At 30.9% G+C, this 21,998-nt stretch overlaps 1 non-coding gene across 1 annotated transcript; it reads left to right on the plus strand.

Moving 5' to 3' along the window:
* Nucleotides 1-1,610: 1,610 nt before the first annotated feature.
* LOC120138345 lies at nt 1,611-1,717 on the plus strand. The gene has a single exon (XR_005517533.1). It is a non-coding gene; the product is annotated as a small nucleolar RNA R71 (small nucleolar RNA).
* Nucleotides 1,718-21,998: the final 20,281 nt, after the last annotated feature.

The following is a 21,998-nucleotide window of genomic DNA, read 5'->3' on the forward strand; positions in this document are numbered from 1 at the left end:
AATATGATGAAGTCATTAGGAAAAATAAACTTGTCCACTCAAACTAGAAATTTTCCATAATGCCATTAGGATAGACGGTTGAATGATCGACAAGTTGTAAAGTGATAGTGGTGGCCTTACTTCTCTACTTCCAAATTTCCTAAAAATTGACGAAGGCATGAGGTTAATACTAGCACCTAAATCACATAATGCTTTACCTATAAATGTATCTCCAATAATACAACGGATAATGAAACATTCTAGATACTTGAGCTTAGATGGCAATCAAATTATAGCCATATCACTACATCCCTCAGTGAGTGCAACAATTTCAAATTCTCCAAGTCTTCTTTTCTTTGAAAGTACTTTTCTCATAAGCTTAATGTAGTTTGGGTTTTGCTCCAAGGTATCAATCAACAAAATATTGATTATTAATTATTTAAGCACATCTATGAATGGTTTAAACTACTGGTCCTCCTTGGTCTTCTTGAATCTTTGGGGAAACGGCGGTGGAGGTCTTGAATTCTATTGTATTGGCAATTCTGGTAACATTATAAGCAGTGCTATCGACATTATTGAAGTTGCCTAGAATTACTACACTGTTTTGTCACTCTTGTTGTAACATTAACAATCGGTTCAAGGTCCACTTTCGTTTCTTTACCTTTATCTTATTATCCAAGCCCATCATCATCATTCTTCTTTGGCTCCTCAGTAGGCTTCCCAATATGGAGACTGCTTCTCGTAGTGATGATTTTACAATGTTCGTTGCAGTGGGCTTTCCCATGTGGATTTGGATTCTTGGTGTCACTAGGCAGTGTTTCTTGTATCCTACTGCTCACAACATTCACTAATTGCCCCACTTGATTTTCCAATGCCCTCAGGGATGCTAATTGACTTTGAATCAAAGCTTCATTCCTTGCTTCATTTCTTGCGATATACTCCTTCAATAAAGAATCAAGTGATGTCGATCTTGAAGCTTGGTTAGAACTCTGCCCTTGATAACCTTGCTGGTTGTTGTATTGTTGTTGAGGTATTGTTTGATGATGTGTCTGCTAATGTTCTAGCATCAGTTATTGATGAGTATATTGTTACTATGAGTAACGCTGTTGTGTATTTCCAAAATTTAATTGTAATACCATATTAGGGTTGGCTATATTTTGACTCTTCCAAGACAAGTTGGGATGATTTCAAAAGTTCGGATTGTAGGTGTTCCCATAAGCATTTTCCTTGTCAATCTTGTTGTAATTTCTAAAAAATACATAAACTCGGGGTTTTGTGAACATTTGTCAAAATTATAGTTATCACCGTAATGAACATAATTGATAAGAGATATAACTTTTACCTTATACATGCCTCCATGCTTTTGCATGTTCTTCATCATTTCAGTCAATGTTGTCACCTGTTTGGTCAGTGTGTTCTGAGCATCATTATCCACAACTACAACAATGTGTATGCCGAACATGCTCCTCGTGTTGGGATACTGATAATCATTGTTTGATATTCTTTCCAAAATATCATAAGCCTCGTTATATGTCTTATCTAATAATGCACCATTTGTTGAAGCATCAACGACCATTCGAGTGTTCATGTTCAATCCATTATAGAACATTTCCATTTGAGTGGAATATGAAAATCCATGCATTGGGCATTTGCGTAGAAAGTCCTTGAAACGATCCCAAGCTTCATATAGGTTCTCATCCTCTAATTACTTGAATGATGTGAGACCTTTCCTCAACTTGGCATTCATGTTGGGTGGATTGAAACACAATAAGAATTTTGGTGCTAACTCATTCCATGATGCGAGGACCAGGCATGAGTTAAGCCATTCTCTAGCTTTATCACAGAGCGAATAGGGAAACAACTTTAGCTTCAAGGCTTTGTCAGGTACTCCTTGTTGTATAAACGAGTCACACACCACTATGAATGCTCTAAGGTGTGCTCTATAGTCTTCAACAAATTAACCACTATACTGGCCCATTAACTGCAGCATCTGAAACATCATCAGCTTTAGCTACTCCTCACGTGTATTGCTGGCATACAATGCTAGGATGTAAATCATCGAGTGTGGAACCACGTGTTCCCGAATAGGACGATTTCAATCATCCATGTTGTAATAATGCCATTAGTTAACTCTATTACTAGGCGATAATCTACCCTCACCATTTGGCACCGGTGGGAAAGTGTTGTTACAATCACCATGATGGGCCATGTTTGCTTGATTACGGGTTGCTTGTCTACATTGTTCTCGTAATGTATGTTCAATTTCTGAATCAAAAGGCTCTAGATCTTGATTGTTACTATGGATCATAAACCAACAACACTATACTAAAAAATATACATACAAAAAGAAAATAAACAAAGTTAATAAAAAAAGAAACAACTCTAAAGTAAAATAATTGTTCCCCTACAACGACGCCAAAAATTTGATACTATCATAATGCTACAACAAAGTGCAAGCATACACTATCGTTTTCAAGTAATAAAGTGGAAGCTATAAAAACTTCATATGTTGAACACACAGTGTGTAAAACAAATTACAATAGAGTTGTGTAAAAGATTCCAAAGGTTGTATAGTTGAATGATGGAATAAGAAACAGACAACAAAGTATAGAAACCAGAATGGTAAAGATTGGATAGTGCTATAACATTCGAGGGAGCAACAAATCAAAGATTTAATGGATGCGAGGGTTATTTAACAATTCCCACTATGGATATGCTTTAAACAGTGCATTCATATGTCTCACAATGATTAATACCATTCAATTAACAAGAATCAACCTTCATTAATTCAATTTAATCAAATAATTAACAATACTTGACAATTGACATCATATATTTCTATTTACTAACTTTTTTTTTTCACAAGCACCAACGTTGAATAAATATAGAATGAAAAATATCACCAACTTTTATTTCTAAAAACTATAGAAATCACATACATAGAGATAGATTTATTTCTAAAATCTTCCCATAAGAATCCCAATACATAAAAACAAAGTTTAAACATGAAACATAGCAAGAGACATTTAATCAAACACCTTACGTTCAAAAACCAAATAACATCCAGAATTATAGAACTATTCAACTCAATAATCGTCACTTCCCTATCTCAACAAAGGGACAAAAATAAAGTAGAATTCCACTTGATCTCCACTGCTACACAGCTGTGCCCCCACTACTATTGCACTCTCTGATGAATTATTTAGGCGGCCATAGATGGTAGGAGAGAAAACAAAAGGTGAATAGGGTTTTTTTTGACCCCTTAAGTTTATAAAAAATAATATATTTATAACCCAATCAAATTCAAACTTTCCATCAATAGAAAAATCCCTCCCCCCCCCCCCAAAAGTCCTTTTTTAAATTCAAATTCCAGCCTTTTATCCCACATCTTTATCACTTCCTAAAATTTCTCTAACCGCCTTGTGACTCAGCAGTTGCAATAGAATTGTCTCCGGAATCCATTCCAGCATCGGCATACAGCAAAAACTACAACATTAACAATGTTACATCATCAATATATCAATTTGCAACAAAAACATCAAAATCAGCCCAAGTACCAATAATGCACTCCTAATAAGAAAATGTTGTAAATTATACTAAAATAAATATAAATATGATCCTAAAAATGCTAGAGTGCAAACTTAACCTAAGTAAAAATGATATAAAATATAACTCTTTTCGAGAGTTATAAACTTTACATTCAAAGAAGAAGCAATGATTGTAATTAAGAATTACAATATTTGTAATTCAATTCACTCCAGAGTCAATTGATCCAAAAAAAGTATGTTTGCTACTATGTCCAACGTGATAATAGATACAACATGATGGTTTGTGTACCAAAAAGGAAGAGGAAGAACAAAATATAAGAATTAACAAGATACAATGGTCCTCACACATGTTGTGCAAGAGGGATCAACAATAACCACCCTAACTTGGATTCTAATATTATTTGCCAAGCCATCATGCCTATGGTCAAAGCGAGCTCTCAAATAACTATTATAGTGCAGATTTTTTCAATACAATCACAATATGGGTACACCGTCTCCTATAGAAAAGCATAGAAAGAAAAATAGAATGTCATTATAAATCTTCACGGTGAGTGGGATAGTTTTTACAATGAGCTACCTAGTTCGTTTAACATAATGTAAAGACTCAATAGAGGGAAAATATTTGAGTTCGAAACTCGCTATCATAAAAGAATGACAGATTCATTTGGGATAGATAAATGTCAATTTTATCATTTTTTTGGATTTACCCATAATGCATTAATACGGCGAAATATTACAAATCGATGGTCGAAATTGATGGTACATTTTTATGGAAAATACAAACAAGTTTATTATTGGCAGTTGTCTAATACGGTAACCATAACATTCTTCCTATTGCACTTTCCCTTGTTGAAGGAGAAGATACAGAGTCTTGGGTTTTTTCCTCAAAATTTATGCTTACATGTTGCCACGATGGATGGTATATTTATCATTTCATACCGCGGAGTTAGGATCGATGCAGCAATGGACTCTTTGGGTAGAATATATAAACCCCCACATGTCCAACACCATTACTATATCCAACATATTGTTGCAAACTACCATAGAAATTTTAAGAAGATTGATGAACGTCAATTATTTATACGCATTGGTATATTAATTTTTTCAATTTAATTTCTTAATCATTTTCATTATGTTTATTTCTACTTAATACTAACTAGTACATATGGCTTAGGTTACAAACTCTTACATCAAAGGTTTGATTTATGCTTCAAGAGTTACAAGGCAAAAATGATCAAACATAAAATTACATCAAAACCATCAAAAAATAAATATGAAAAAATTCATACGATGAGTGATATTGATATGGTCATATGACAACAAACTTGGCTAAGGTTATCAATTTAACTTTAAAGGGGTGCCCCATTTACTTTTAAATGTTTTGGTTAAAATGACGTACTTTTGTTTAGGTAAGCTTTTCTCGAAACTCGGGGGACAAGCTCTTACTTGGATATAAATCAACCAGTTTATCACCCAAGATTAATATCAAATCTACATGAAAAAAAATCTACAGGAAAAAAATCACAGCATCAAATGGAATGTTGGTAACAAAATTTTCTCATACCCATGAATTATTTCGTTTGACAGAAATACCACGACCTCTTCAAGGGATTGAATCTAACTCTTTCAGAGTTAATCTGCAAGAAAGTTGGTGTGATTGTGGCTTTTTTCAAGCTCTAAAGTTCCATGCTCCCATTTCGTAGCAGCCTGCTCACATTCCCATGTGGACTATAAAAGTTATGTTGATCCTGTTAAGTTATGTTGATCCCGTCTACCATCTTTCTCAAGTATTCAAGTTATATGAATTTTAGTTTCCGCATAGGTTATGAAAAAGACCTAAATGAGATTCAACTAGGCTTATAATTATACCAAACATGTTTTAATTAAGGGAACCAGGTTGTCCAAAATCCACTCGAATTCATTGTGATTGGATATTTGATAGACATCAAAAGAACCTAAAAGATGTAGTCATTATAGAAACCGAGGCCATAATGGGAAAAGTTGTCCATCTCTTTTATCATTTCTCAACTGTGGACCATAATTATGTAATTGTAATTTATGATATTAGAATTTATGTTATTTTAGTTTCTATTATTGTATTTTCTAGTCTTTTATTATATGTGATTTTGTCTTGTATTTTATCATATAAATATTAATGATTTTATTTTATTTTAATTACAATTTACATTCTACGATTTATGTTAATATTTTAGAGGTTATGGCTTTATAAATTATGGTTCTCGTTTTAAGGTTGCACAATCAGAATTTAAGGTTTAAATTTTAAGGTTAATGATTTAGGGTTTATGGAAATGTTTATGATTAAATTAATGATTTATAGGGTTTAATGTTTATAATTTAATATTTTAGGGATTTGTTAAAACCCTAAACTACTTTTCAATATAAGGTTTATAAGATGATTATGGTTTAGGGTTTCCTATTTAAAAACCCTAATATGTTATTCAAAACCTTAACCCTAAAACTAGAAACCGCATAGGACACGCCTCCCAACCAACTTGTCACATCATCTAGAACCACTAAAAAGCTCTCCCTGTAGGATACACTTTATGGCCATGTCGGTAAGGCATGATTAATGAAACACGCCTCTTTATTAAAATGTCAGAACGGGTGTTAGTTTAATAAATAATAGGGAAAGTGTGTTACTGTGGTATCTTTTGGATGATTTTTGGATAAAATTACCTAATTTGGACACTTATTTTTATATTAGGCCAAAATAAAATTGAAACAAGTGGTGAAGTTAATGTGAAAATGTTACAGATTTATAAATATTTTTGAGAGCATGTAAAAATATGAATAACACAATTTTATTATACGAAGTGGGTATGTAACACCCATAACCCATATAATTATACCTATACAGATTATAGATGCCACCCGAATTTTTAAAAACCATTTTACAATTTGAAAGCAATTTAAAATTTATTTTTTTAAAATGATAAATGATATTATAAAAATTTCATATCATATAAATAATGTTTCGTTGTACCCAATTTAATTCAAAAGATTTTTTTTATGAATAGTGAACAGTATCCGTGAACACTTATGAACAGTAGGGGAATCGGTTCCCTGTTAGGGGAATCGGTTCCCTGTTAGGGGAATCGGTACCCCAAATGCATTCTAAAAAATTTTGCTTAAAACCGTGGTTACTATTCATGCTACAGTAACTTCCGAAAATACATATAAATTCATAAAAAAATAACCTTTCATCACTATAAAAATTTCCAAAATTTATTCAATAAATAAATTGAACATTTTCAAATTACATGCCTCTATCTAAAATCAAATTCTATCGTAGGATATCTTACTGATATTGAAATATACCTCTCAATGCTTGATGTCACTTTGAACACTTTAATCCAATATTGGCTTTTTACCTACGCATGAAAATCATTACACGCTAAGTATATACTTAGTGAGGCAATTAAAACATTTTACAGTGCAATACAATTCATGCATAATTTTATTATAAAAACCAAATACCTTATAATCATATTATCAGCATATTCAATATTTTACCATGATCAAAAATAATATCACTGAATATAAAATTCCTTACCAATATACTTGCCATTAATTTCTTAAGCTCGTAAGCTTAATTTCATGCTTACCATTTATTAAACAATAATGTATAAAACCATAGACAATAGCCCAAACCCTGGTACACAAGTCAAATATATGCACCGTAATGCAATCCGGAGTATGACACATAAGGTCATGTCCACCATCTGTACTAGGTATCCTTAAGTACAGTCCCGAATATGACACATAAGGTTGTGCCCACCATATACACTAGGTATCCTTTAGTGTATTCCCGAATATGCAGCCTGCTGCTGGACTCTATGACATGCCAACTATACCCTGTCCCTCAATGACATACTTGGGCGTACAGTCTATTTTATTTAATCCATCCATGGCAAAGTATATTATCAATATTTAACAACGGGGCAGTTCATACCCGAAATAACATTCATGGTAAAATATCACATTTTCAAAAATCAATGCATTATAATTTCATACTCTGACATATCAATGTCATGTCAGTTTCTAAAAATATGATATAATATCATGCTGATAAAACAAGGTTGACTTATTGCAAGTCTTCCTGATGATGTATAAAACATCCATGTATAATTTCATGCATGTATTGCACTCACCTTGACACTTTATGTCTTTCAAAATATATGAGCCTCACTATTGTCCACCATAAGCCCTTTTTATATTCGATTTGCTTCGATTACAATTCAATCACAATCTGTATAAATCACCATTCATAACGATTTCATATGTTAGTATTGTACTAACATAAACACATTCCAAAATAACTCCAAAATATATTTGAACTCATTTTCTATCCAAATACTCAATACTTAATAATTCCTTTTAACATTGGAACCAAGTTTTCCAATTTACACAAAATGGTCCTTCACCATTTCATCACTTAGATTCTTAACACCAATAATTCTATCATTGAAATTATTACCATTCAAATGCTTTGACAAAAGCATAATTACATTTAAGTACCCCAACATTACAAATATTGTACTTAAACCACAAATCTTTTCAAACTTCCAAAACAGTCATATATCACATCTAACTCTCATTTTAATTCCAAAACAACATTTTCCAGCATAGTATATCAATTATACAACACTTACACAACAACCCATCAATTTTCCATATTCAGACAGCTCGTACTACCTTTACATAATCGATATTATGTATTTATATACACACTGGAATTCAATACCGTTTCTTCCATTGAAAACTATACTCGAATACCAATCTATCCATATAAATAACTCCTTCTAATTCATTTTGTACAATTTATGGCGAATTTTCAAAGTTGATCAATAGAATCTGTTTTGCAGAATCTGCTGTCCGATTTTTCTGACCTTTCCTTGGTTAAAATTTCATATCTTTTTGTACACACCTTGAAATTGATCCCCGTTTGCTTTAAACAAAACTATATCGATATATGAACACAATATATAAAACTAACCTCGAAATTATTTTTATATAATTTGTGATGAATTTCGAACCTACTTTCAGATTCAAAATCCAAACTATTTTCTTTAATTTCATTCTCAGGTTCTTCATCAATTCTTACAACCAATTCTTTCAAATATATTAACTCTTCAAAACCCATAAAACACAAATCAACAATTTAACATCTCTACAATCAAATCCTTAATTAACTCTCATCAAAACACAACTTTCTCCAACTTATGATTTGGCTGAATTTTGAAGAATTAATTCTAGGAAGATTGAACATGTTATAACCATAATCAAACTTGAAAATGAATCTAAAACCTCTAAAACATCAAGATTCATCATCAATTCATGAATCCTATCATGAACATAAACGCTTAGATTTGGGATCTTTAAAATCCAACAAGATTAGAAAGCAATATTGGTACCAAATGATAGCGTCTTTCGCTTAGATCACTTTCCTAGCTCATGATGTAACTCCAATTCCAAAGGAATTAGCTCAAAAATGCAAAATAAATATTTTTCTTACCTTGGAAGCTTTCTCACGTGAAGATGCTAGAGAAGATGAACATTGGCATGATATTTTAGATTGATATCATGCTTATCATCTTTTAAAATCATATTTAAATCATTAACTTGGAAAAATACAAATATACCCTTAACGAAACTTCATAATTACCATAAAACCAAGCCATCTAATCATTATCATATTACAAAGTCAAACATGAATTATTTTGACTTTTATTTCTGAATTTCCCCTTGAATTTCCAAAACTTTCGTTTTAGTCACTAAATTCCACTATTTCGATTAAATCTAAAAAATTGCACAATTCCAAACCAAATTTCTCTGATCCAAAATATTAAAATAATATTTCCAACAAATTTATAACATCCTTCAATTTTTTGTAAAATTCCAATTCGACCGGAATTACCGATCCTTATTGGACTTTAACCCTTTCAAATTTTTCTTTACTAAAATTCAAATTCCAAAAAAATATGATTTCCATAAAATCCCTCTCTCAAGAGTAAACCATCTATTTATGTAATAAAATTCTTTTTAGGAAATTTATCACTTAATTCCTCAAACTTTTCCCAAGTTTTATACTTTGACCATCAAACTTTTAAAAATTTTATTTTGGTCATAATCCAAATTTTTGGGGTATTACAATTCTCCCCTCCTTAAGAAAATTTGTCCTCGAATTTTAAAACTTTCTATGAAAACACTAACTCCCCTTTTATAAGGATTACACTTTCCATTGTAAATTCGTAATCCTAATTTAGGGTTATACGAACTGGTAAAACATGCCCATGCCTTAACTATAAACTTCTTTTGCGATAGCTTAAGATAAACAAGTTGAACCTGCTCTTTTTGTGAAAACCTCTTCTGGTCTTGCCAACTTCTTGAATTCCGAATTTTCCTCCTTAATTTGGGAATTTTGTGAAGATCATGCAAATCATTAGATTTGGAAACTATTTAATCCAAATCTTCAACCTGATATGAAAATGTTATGGATATTATTTCTTCGTATCCTCATCTCTTTACCAAGTAACATCCTCGACATTATGATTTTGCTAAATCACTTTGACTAGAGAAATCATCTTGTTAAGCAGTTCTTTGATTTCTCAAGCTAAGATTCGAATTGATTCTTCTTCATAAGTTAAATCTGATCGGATCTCAATTTTCCTCTGATGAAATGATATGTGAAAGATCCAATCGATACTTTCTAAGCATCGACACATGAAAAACATTGTACACTTTGTTCAACTCTGGATCTCAAATACCTCTATAATAAATTCTAACTGATAATCCATCAGTCTAATTTTTTTTAAATATCTCATAAGATCCAATGAATCTTAGACTTAGTTTTTCTTTGCGTTTTGGGCGTAATTTTTTTTCCAAGGTGATACCTTAAGAAAAACTTTATCACTTTCATGAATTTCAATCTCTTTTCGCTTCAAGTCTGCATGAGACTTTTGTTGATCAAATATCATATTGAGATAATCTTTACTTCATCCTCAACCTATTTCAATAAAAATCTGGGTCAACAAGATTTAGATCTTTTAACTCGAACCTATTCAATGATGTTCGGTATTTTCTCCCATATAAAACTTCATATGGAGCCATATTGTTACTCAATTGATAACTGTCATTGTAGAAAAATTCTACTAAAATCAAATAATTTTCCTTTCCCATGATTCCTTGGAATCAATCACATATGCACTCATTATATCTTCTAATATATGAATAGTACTTTCTGACTTACCATCCGTCTGTGGATGAAATTCGTACTGAAATTCAATCAAGTACCCAAAACTTTATGGAAATATTTCCAAAATCTTATAGTGAACCTTGGATCCCTGTCTGATATAATTGACATTAATATTCCATCTAGCTGAACTACTTCTTTGATATATAACTCTGTATATTTATCCAATGCATAGTCCATTTGCATCGAAATGAAATGTGCCGATTTAATTAACCGATCACTATCACCCAAATGGAATCCTTTTTATTTGATGTCCAAGGTAACCCTGTAAGAAAATCCATAGTGACTCTTTTACCACTTCCACTCTGGAATAGAAATCAGTTGTAACAATTCCAAAATCACTTGATTCTCAGATTTTACATGTTGACATGTCAAACATGTAACAACAACTCAATAATGTTTTTTTTTATACCTGGCCACCAAAATGACTCTTTACATCCTGATACATTTTATTCTCACTTGTATGCATAGTTAGTGGAAAATAATGTGCCTGAGAGAAAATATCATTCTTTAATTCATCATTATGTGGAATACGGGTTCTTTCTCGATAATCAGACATCCATCTAATTTTATTTCAACGTCTTTAGTCTCATTTTTTTTTCACTAGTGAAAATTTTTTCCAAGCATCTACTATCTTTCTTTTGTATCTCTATTATCAGATATAAAAACATCAGTTTTACTTTTAATTCATCCAATAGTGTGCCATTTTCTTTCAACAATAGTCGCACATCCATAGCTCGCAGCTATAAAAGTTTTCCGACTAAGTACATTTGCTACACATTTGTCTTGCCTATATGAAAATCAATGATCAAATCATAGTCCTTTAAAAGTTCTATCCATCTTTATTGTCTCAAATTGAGCTGTTCGTTTTAGTCAAAAATATTTCAAACTCTTATGATCCATGTAGATGTTGCATATCTCACCATACAAATAATGACACGAAATCTTTAGAGCAAAAACAACCGCTGCTAACTTAAGATCGTGAGTAGGATAATTCCTCTCATGCATCTTTAATTGTCGATAAACATAGGCTACCACCTTACCTTCTTACATAAGTACACAACCCAAATCATTATGAGATGTATCACTATACACCACATACTCTTTGTCCGATTCCGGTTATACCAATACTGGTGATTCCGTTAAATATTCTTTAAAGCTTTTAAAACTCTATTGACATTTCTCAGTCCAAGCAAATGAAACATCCTTTCTCAAGAGCTTGGTAAAAGGAGAAGCAACCATCGAAAAGTGTTTTTTCACAAACCTTCGATAATAACCAACAAGTCCCAAAAACTTCAGACCTCTGAACATTCTTTGGAGGTTTTCACTCCAATATTGCTTGATATTTTTTATACCTTCTGTCAAGACAACATAACCAAGAAAAGTAATTTCTGATAGCCAAAACTCACACTTTGACATTTTGGCATATAACTTTTTACCCTTAAGTATCTCGAGCACAATACGAATATAAACATCATGCTCTATCTTTTTAGAGTATACCCAAATGTCATCAATACAACCACCTCAAATTAATCCAAGTAAAATTGAAATACTCGATTCATCAAAATTCATGAATGCTACTAGAGCATTTTTCAAACCAAACGGCATCACTACAACTCATAGTGTCTATACCATTTCCTGAAAACTATCTTTGTAACATCTTCCTCTTTAAAATTTAACCGGTGATATCCCATTCGAATATCAATTTTAGAAACCTTAGTACTCCTTTTAAGCTGATAAAACAAGTCATCAATCCTCAAAATAGGATATTTGTTCCTGATAGTTACTTTGTTTAACTATCAATAATTTTTTTTAATAATCTATGCATAATTGCATGTATCCATTTTCTTTTCACAATACCGATTTACCCGAGGGTAAAATATTTGGTCTAATGCATCCTTAATCTATCAATTCTTGCAATTGGTTCTATATTCTCTTAACTCAATCGCAACCATTCGATACGAACCCATTCGATACGAACCCATAGATATATGATTAATGCCTTGATAATCCTTAATATTGAATTCCACCTCTCGTTCTGAAGGTAGCCCATAATAATAAATCTAAAAAGACATATAGAAATTCTCGAGTTACGAAAATATCATATGATCTTACTTCAGATACTTAAGTTTCTCTCACCTTATCTACAAAAGCTATTCTTCCTTTTTATATCATCTAAATCGCAACCATTGCTTATATCAAATTAGTGATAATTTCACTTTTTCATCAATTATTAAAATTATTAACTTCTCCACATTTTTATAAATTAATCACTTCTTGCGACCATTAACCCAACCTTAATGCAGAGACAACCAACTCATGATTAAAATGATTCTAAAACTTGTTAATGATAATCCCATCGGATTCATCAGAAACATAAGCTCCTGAATCTTTATCGAACCTTTACTATTTATCCGTCTAACACTTCTATCATGACTGTGACCTATAGGTCTTTCGTTATAATATCACTCGATATCAAGTAGAATTGAATATTTCTACTTTAGAATTCCTTATTTCCTTCTTAAGGAAATATGTATAATTTTTCCAGATCCATAGAAATTATTCTAAAGCAATTGAAACATTTTTCATCTCAAATAAAAGCCTAAATGTCCATGTCATTTAAAGAAGACTTGAGAAAATGTAGCAATAACTTCATAGTAGTTAATGCTAAATTCACACTAGTAAACAAATTTACTCTTTTTTTTATCATTACGGAGTTGACAATTTTCAAGTTCTTGAGAATCCATCTGAATCTATACAATAATTCATTGCAGAATGAAATGGTTAGACAACCCATTTTCACATATTTACCTTTCCAAGATAACTCTATCCAATTTTATGGACTTGATATCCATTCTCAAACCAACTCATAACCATTTGATTCACTAATAATTCAACTTTCTTTAAACTTTTAGCGGAAATCATATTTACCACTTACTCAATTTCTCTTACTCAATCAACAATGCTTTAAACAAATTAATGCTTAGCTTAAATATTTCTCACTTATTTAAGCTTACCTGGAGAAACCTTAAAACCATCACTAGATTTATTAATCTCCTCTAGATTCTTATCCTATTCGACTTTTCTTGTAAGTCATTCAAACTGTTTAATCAATTCTTCCACAAAATGGAGAAAAATCCCTTACAACAATCCACCCTTCTAAGGTTTTTTACATAAGTCATGTCGGGTCCCTTTTTTTCGATTTCAATCTGAACCTTCTTTTCAACAATTTCGACTTTCTTACCTTTGTCTTTAATTCCAACATCTGAACATAGTCAGAATCATCATTCTTTAGTAAAGAGTAACTTTACTCCCTATAACATCATCACAGTATATATACAAATATCAGTAACTCTTGACGTCCTAGTGGCATGTATACACTTTTTAACTCAAAATAACCTCGGTTTAGTTCTAGAATCGGCTAAACCTGTAGCTCTGATGCCAATAAATGTAACACCCATAACCCAAATAATTATACATATATAGATTATAGATGCCACCCGAATTTTTAAAAACCATTTTATAATTCGAAAGCAATTTAAAATTTATTTTTTTAAAATGATAAATGATATTATAAAAAATTTCATATCATATAAATAATGTTTCGTTTTACCCAATTTAATTCAAAAGATTTTTTTATGAATAGTGAACAGTATCCGTGAACAGTGATGAACTATGGTGATGAAAAGTAGGGGAATTGGTACCCCAAATACATTTTGGAAAATTTTGCTTAAAATCGTGGTTACTGTTCATGATATCGGTACCCCAAATGCATTCTGGAAAATTTTGCTTAAAATCGTGGTTACTGTTCATACTATAGCACTGCTACATTAACTTCCAAAAACACATATAAATTCATAAAAAATTAACCTTTCATCACTATAAAAATTTCAAAAATTTATTCAACAAATAAATTGAACAAATAAATTGAACATTTTCAAATACATGCCACTATCTAAAATCAAATTTCATCGTAGGATGTCTTACTGATATTGAAATATACCTCTCAATGCTTGATGTCACTTTGAACACTTTAATCCAATATTGGCTTTTTACCTACGCGTGAAAATCATCACACGCTAAGTATATACTTAGTGAGGCAATTAAAACATTTTACAGTGCAATACAATTCATGCATAATTTTATTATAAAAACCAAATACCTTAAAATCATATTATCAGTATATTCAATATTTTACCATGATCAAAAATAATATCACTAAATATAAAATTCCTTACCAATATACTTGCCAATAATTAATTAAGCTCGTAAGCTTAATTTCATGTTTACCATTTATTAACCAATAATGTATAAAACCATAGAATATAGCCCAATATAAAACCCTGAGGACCCTAGTACACAAGTCAAATATATGCACCGTAATGCAATCCCGAGTATGACACATAAGGTCATGTCCACCATCTGTACTATGTATCCTTAAGTACAGTCCCGAATATGACACATAAGGTCGTGCCCACCATATACACTAGGTATCCTTTAGTGTATTCCCGAATATGCAGCCTGCTGTTGGACTCTATGGCATGCCAACTATACCCTGTCCCTCAATGACTTACTTGGGCGTACAGTCTATTTTATTTAATCCATCCATGGCAAAGTATATTATCAATATTTAACAACGAGGCAGTTCATACCCGAAATAACATTCATGGTAAAATATCACAGTTTCCAAAATCAATGCATTATAATTTCATACTCTGACATATCAATGTCATGTCAGTTTCTAAAAATATGATATAATATCATGCTGATAAAACAAGGTCGATTTATCGCAAGTCTTCCTGATGATGTATAAAATATTCATGTATAATTTCATGCATGTATTGCACTCACCTTGACACTTTATGTCTTTCAAAATATATGAGCCTCACTATTGTCCACCATAAGCCCTTTTTATATTCGATTTGCTTCAATTACAATTCAATCACAATCTGTATAAATCACCATTCATAACGATTTCATATGTTAGTATTGTACTAACATAAACACATTCCAAAATAACTCCAAAATATATTTGAACTCATTTTCTATCCAAATACTCAATACTTAATAATTCCTTTTAACATTGGAACCAAGTTTTCCAATTTACACAAAATGGTTCTTCACCATTTCATCACATAGATTCTTAATACCAATAATTCCATCATTGAAATTATTACCATTCAAATGCTTTGACAAAAGCATGATTACATTTAAGTACCCCAACAATACAAATATTGTACTTAAACCACAAATCTTTTCAAACTTCCAAAACAGTCATATATCACATCTAACTCTCATTTTTAATTCCAAAACAACATTTTCCAGCATAGTATATCAATTATACAACACTTACACAACAACCCATCAATTTTCCATATTCAGACAGCTCGTACTACCTTTACAGAATCAATATTCTGTATTTATATACACACTGGAATTCAATTCGGTTTCTTCCATTGAAAACTAGACTCGAATACCAATCTATCCATATAAATAACTCATTCTAATTCATTCTGTACAATTTATTGCGAATTTTCAAAGTTGATCATCAGAATCTGTTTTGCAGAATCTGCTGTCCGATTTTTCTGACCTTTCCTTGGTTAAAATTTCATATCTTTTTGTACACACCTTGAAATTGATCCCCGTTTGTTTTAAAAAAAAACTAGATCGATATATGAACACAATATATAAAACTTACCTCGAAATTATTTTTATATAATTTCTGATGAATTTTTGAACCTACTTTCAGATTCAAAATCCAAACTGTTTTCTTTAATTTCATTCTTAGGTTCTTCATCAATTCTTACAACCAATTCTTTCAAATCACTTAACTCTTCAAAACCCATAAAACACAAGAAATCAATCATTTAACATCTCTACAATCAAATCCTTAATTAACTCTCATCAAAACACAACTTTCTCCAACTTATGATTTGGCCGAATTTTGAAGAATTAATTCTAGGAAGATTGAACATGTTATAACCATAATCAAACTTGAAAATGAATCTACAACCTCTAAAACATCAAGATTCATCATCAATTTCATGAATCTTATCATGAACATAAACCCTTAGATTTGGGATCTTTGAAATCCAACAAGATTAGAAAGCAATATTGGTACCAAATGATAGCGTTTTTCGCTTAGATCACTTTCCTATCTCACGAAGTAATTCCAATTCCAAAGGAATTAGCTCAAAAATGGAAAATAAATATTTTTTCTTACCTTGGAAGCTTTCTCACGTGAAGATGCTGGAGAAGATGAACATTGGCATGATGTTTTAGATTGATATCATGCTTATCATCTTTTAAAATCATATTTAAATCATTAACTTGGGAAAATACCAATATATCCTTAATGAAACTTCATAATTACCATAAAACCAAGCCATTTGATCATTATCATATTACAAAGTCAAACATGAATTATTTTGACTTTTGTTTCTGAATTTTCCCTTGAATTTCCAAAACTTTTGTTTTAGTCACTAAATTCCACTGTTTCGATTAAATCTGAAAAATTGCACAATTTCAAACCAAATTTCTCTGATCCAAAATATTAAAATAATATTTCCAACAAATTTATAACATCCTTCAAAATTTTGTAAAATTCCAATTCGATCGGAATTACCGATCCTTATTGGACTTTAACCCTTTCAAAATTTTCTTTACTAAAATTCAAATTCCAAAAAATATGATTTCCATAAAACCCCACTCTCAAGAGTAAACCATCTATTTATGGAATAAAATTCTTTTTAGGAAATTTATCACTTAATTCCTCAAACTTTTCCTAAATTTTATACTTTGACCATCAAACTTTTAAAATTTTCATTTTGGTCATAATCCAAATTTTTGGTGTATTACAGGGTACAAATAAAATTTTAAGTGGACACAATCAAAAACTATATAATTAATAAAAAAAATCTAAATTTGGATGAACACGTACCGCCATAAATTTAATGTAAATCCGCCATTGAATATAATGTTACTATAAATAACTCGGTGAGTTTAGGTAAATGCGTTAATATAATATAATACATTTTATTTTAATTTGGATAACTTTAGATATATCTTACAAAAAAATATTTTTGAATAGTATGAGATGATTATAAAATAACATATAAATTTTTTCTTAATCATTAATAATGCATATTTATTTTACAGGCAGATCTGCTTAAACTTAAAACTTAAAACAAAATATTTAACCAATAAAACACTCCATGAATTCACCCTATAAATGATGTTGACCGAATTTAAAGCACTAAAAATAACATGTCATCTAACACTATTTTGAGTTCATGTTGCGGGCAGCTATAATAAAGCCTCTGTAATTTCATTCACTATCATACTATAGTATGGATTCCAGCATTAAAACAAAAGATGTAGCTTCAAACTCCGAATTTATATCTATAAATAATATAAAAACTAATAAGTATGCGGATTAGTAATGACTTTAATTAATTGTGTAACACTCATCTCCCGTATATCCTTCCGTATACGAGATACGGATGTCACATCACTTTTAAAATATTTTGCCATTTGAAAAAAAAAACCCATAGAATTTTGTTTTAATTTTTAACAACCTCAAAATATGATATTCATATAAGCAAAATACTAAAACTATCAATTTAAATACATTACAAAATATTTAATTTAGTTCAATTACATGCCAACTAAGTTTTAAAAAGGAATAAGATTTTCCTAACGTTATTGACGGGTCAACCTTAATTGATGATCGCTACTGCTACTGTTGTACTCCTTACGTAACTAATCTTTGCCTTTACCTACACGTGGAATCAACACACGTTAAGTATTTACTTAGTGAGACATAATACTACAAAGATATCAAACTTTATACATAAATATCTTAGGAATTCTGAATGATGATTTAAATTGCAAAAATCCATAAGGACCATATAAGCCTTTCTCAGTTACACCATAATTCTTTCAATAAGTCATCTAACTTATTCTTAGTAGGCCCAGCCTATCTATCCTTCTATATATTTTCCCCAATTATTCTTTATTTGCATGGTGTACGTTAAATTAGAACGTACTATACATGTATTGCATCACAATGCCAATTGATCATGTATCTTTTATAATCATTATGGGCGACATTTTAACTACCATTTTGTATTTTCATTTGGGCATCCTTTAATACCCATTATATACTGTTTACATTTTTTCCTTTATGAAATCCGTTCATACCAATTATGCACTGTTGTACATTTTATATCTATATGACACCCTTTCATACCACTTATGCATCGTTTATATCCAAATGAATTATAATTCCTTTAGTATTTTACTCAATGGTATTTGACCGTTCATCTAACTAGCATAATTGACACCTTTCTGCCAAATGCACAACTAGGTCATTTATCTTTTATTCAACGATATTTAATCGTTCATCTAACTGGCATAATTGACACATTTCTGCCAAATGCACAGCTGGTCATTTATCTTTTACTCAACGATATTTAACCGTTCATCTAATTGGAATAATTAACACCTTTCTACCAAATGCACAGCTAGGCCATTTATCTTTTACTCAACGGTATTTAACCGTTCATCTAACTGGCATAATTGACACCTTTTTTCCAAATGCATAGCTAGGCCATTTATCTTTTACTCACCGGTATTTAACCGTTCATCTAACTGGCATAATTGACACCTTTTTTTCAAATGCACAACTAGGCCATTTATCTTTTTCTTAACGTTATTTAACCATTCATCTAACTGGTAGAATTGACACCTTTCTGCCAAATGCAGAGCTAGGCCTCAAAGGCACTTAGCTTTTCATCTAGCTGGCATAATTGACACCTTTCTGTCAATGCATAGTTAGGCCTCAAATCTTTTATTTTAGAGCAGTTTCTACTATAATAATTATTTATAATACCAATCAACTCTTTCAAATCATTATACACTCTATGGTCTATACCCATAGTGCCAATGAAATAATCCCACAATCTTACTATAATTTACATGTGTTTCACCCACAATACAAATAAAGAAACTCATATAATTTCTTATTGAGGCATACTTAACCATAGAAAACTTATAAACATAAGTATAACATATTAATTCCAATATCGATTAACTCTTTTTAATTTATTATAAACCTTATAAATTGCACCCTTAGTGCTAACATGGTAATTTACCAACTTTCTATTCGTGTTCATTTATCAAGATACACACGTAGAGCCTATACGGTAGTTCATCAACTCATGATGAATTCCATGGTTTTGCACACTTAGTGCCTGTACGGTTATTCATCAACTCATGATGAATTCTATGGTTTTGCACACTTAGTGCATGTACGATTATTCATCAAATCATGATGAATTTTGTGGTTTTGCACACTTAGTGCCTATACGGTTTTTCATCACTTATTATGAATTCCATGGTTTTGCACACTTAGTGCCTGTAGTAGACGTAGTACAGATATATAATAGCGACATATATTTTTAATAATATCTATTTATAACTCTTGACGTACATAGTAAATGCACTCACCTTGATTGTCTCGCTATTATATCCAAAATACGAAGTTGATCACTCCAGTACTTTGCCTTTCTCTTTAGATTTTCTTGACTCAGGAACTTGATTTCGATCTACTCAAGCATCAAATAAAGATAAGTACAATATCAATTGTTAGTATATTTCCTAACAACTATACCCAAACATTATTCAACAGTACATATTATTAACTTTCTATAACAATATCAACCTATTTTTAACATTTCTGACTCCCTAGTATTGATACCCCCACCATGGTATCGATACTCTATTATGATACCGATACCGATACCATTTTTGCATTCTATGATCAATGGTATCGATACCATCCTCATGGTATCGATACTCCCCTCTTGGTATTGATACCTCTTGAATCGGTATCGATACTACTCAATAGATTCTATTGATTTCAAGCCTATGGTATCGGTACTGTTCTATCAGTATCGATACCTGTGCCAAAATTTCTCATTTTCAGCCCGATTATCACCCAAATTGGGTCCAATTTTGGTATGTTTGCACCATACAATACTAGTAAGCTATTATTCACCTATCCATACTAACTTTATTTCATTTATTTTCATAAAACATCTAAAATCTTCCAAGAACATTCAATTCTAAGAATCACACCACTTTTTCTAATATGTTTTTAATCCTATCCAATACTTATAATAATTCATTTACCTCTTTGACAAGTCAATTCTACCAATAAACATCAATAAACACTCATATATCAACATATCGTTTAAAAACCCATTTTCTAAAATCTCTAATATTTCCTCTATTTCATAGTTTTAATCTCATATAACCTTTCCATAAGCTTACATAACAATTAAGTTTACAAGAACCAACCATAATTGAAAGGAAACACTAACAAATTAAAATTTTACCTTTGCTATGGGGAAGAGCTATTTCCACGATAAGAAGAAAAGAGAGATGGCCTTTTCATAACCTAAATTCCCTTTTCCCCCTTTTTCTTTAATACTTTATAGAAAATGAATTTTAAATTCATTTTCCCTTAAAGGACCAAAATGCCCGCTTAATTCATCTATTGCTACAATTTAGTTCAAAACACTTTTCCAAATCATTTTCTCATCTTTTACCAATTATTCAAATAAATCTTCAAATTTTAATTCTTTTTAATTTAGTCTCTGACCCATATTTGGGGTATTACAAATCTCCCCCTTAGGAAAATTCATCATCGAATTTAAAGACTTTATGCATTTACCATAATACCTCAACCATATGAATCATTTTATTACGCATTTTCTGGATTTCTCTAATCCAGATTTGTATTGGTTCTTTTTCATAATTAATTCTAATTGAATCTCTATTTTCCCCATGATCCATTTTTCTATTCATGATTCAAGATTGATTGAAACAATTTAGAGAATACTTGATGTTCACTTTTCCTTTAATAGTGCGCCAGACATATAAAGTCTCCCACAATACTACGAACATCTTTCAAATCTAATCTCTAAAAGTCCTTAATTCTTCATTTTCTACTTATAACATTCTTATTCAAAAAATTTCCGTATTTCCTTTGTAATATAATCAATGATCACTTCATACACCTTTAGAGGTTCTGTACATTTTTTCTGTCTCATGTTCACTCTCTTCAATTCCACAAGTATTTAAGGCTCGTGTGATTAACACCACTAAGTACCACTCACTATAATGATAATGAC

The sequence above is a fragment of the Hibiscus syriacus genome, unplaced genomic scaffold (assembly GCF_006381635.1).
Source record: "Hibiscus syriacus cultivar Baekdansim isolate YM2019G1 unplaced genomic scaffold, ASM638163v2 tig00110683_pilon, whole genome shotgun sequence".
Classification (NCBI taxonomy): Eukaryota; Viridiplantae; Streptophyta; class Magnoliopsida; order Malvales; family Malvaceae; genus Hibiscus; species Hibiscus syriacus.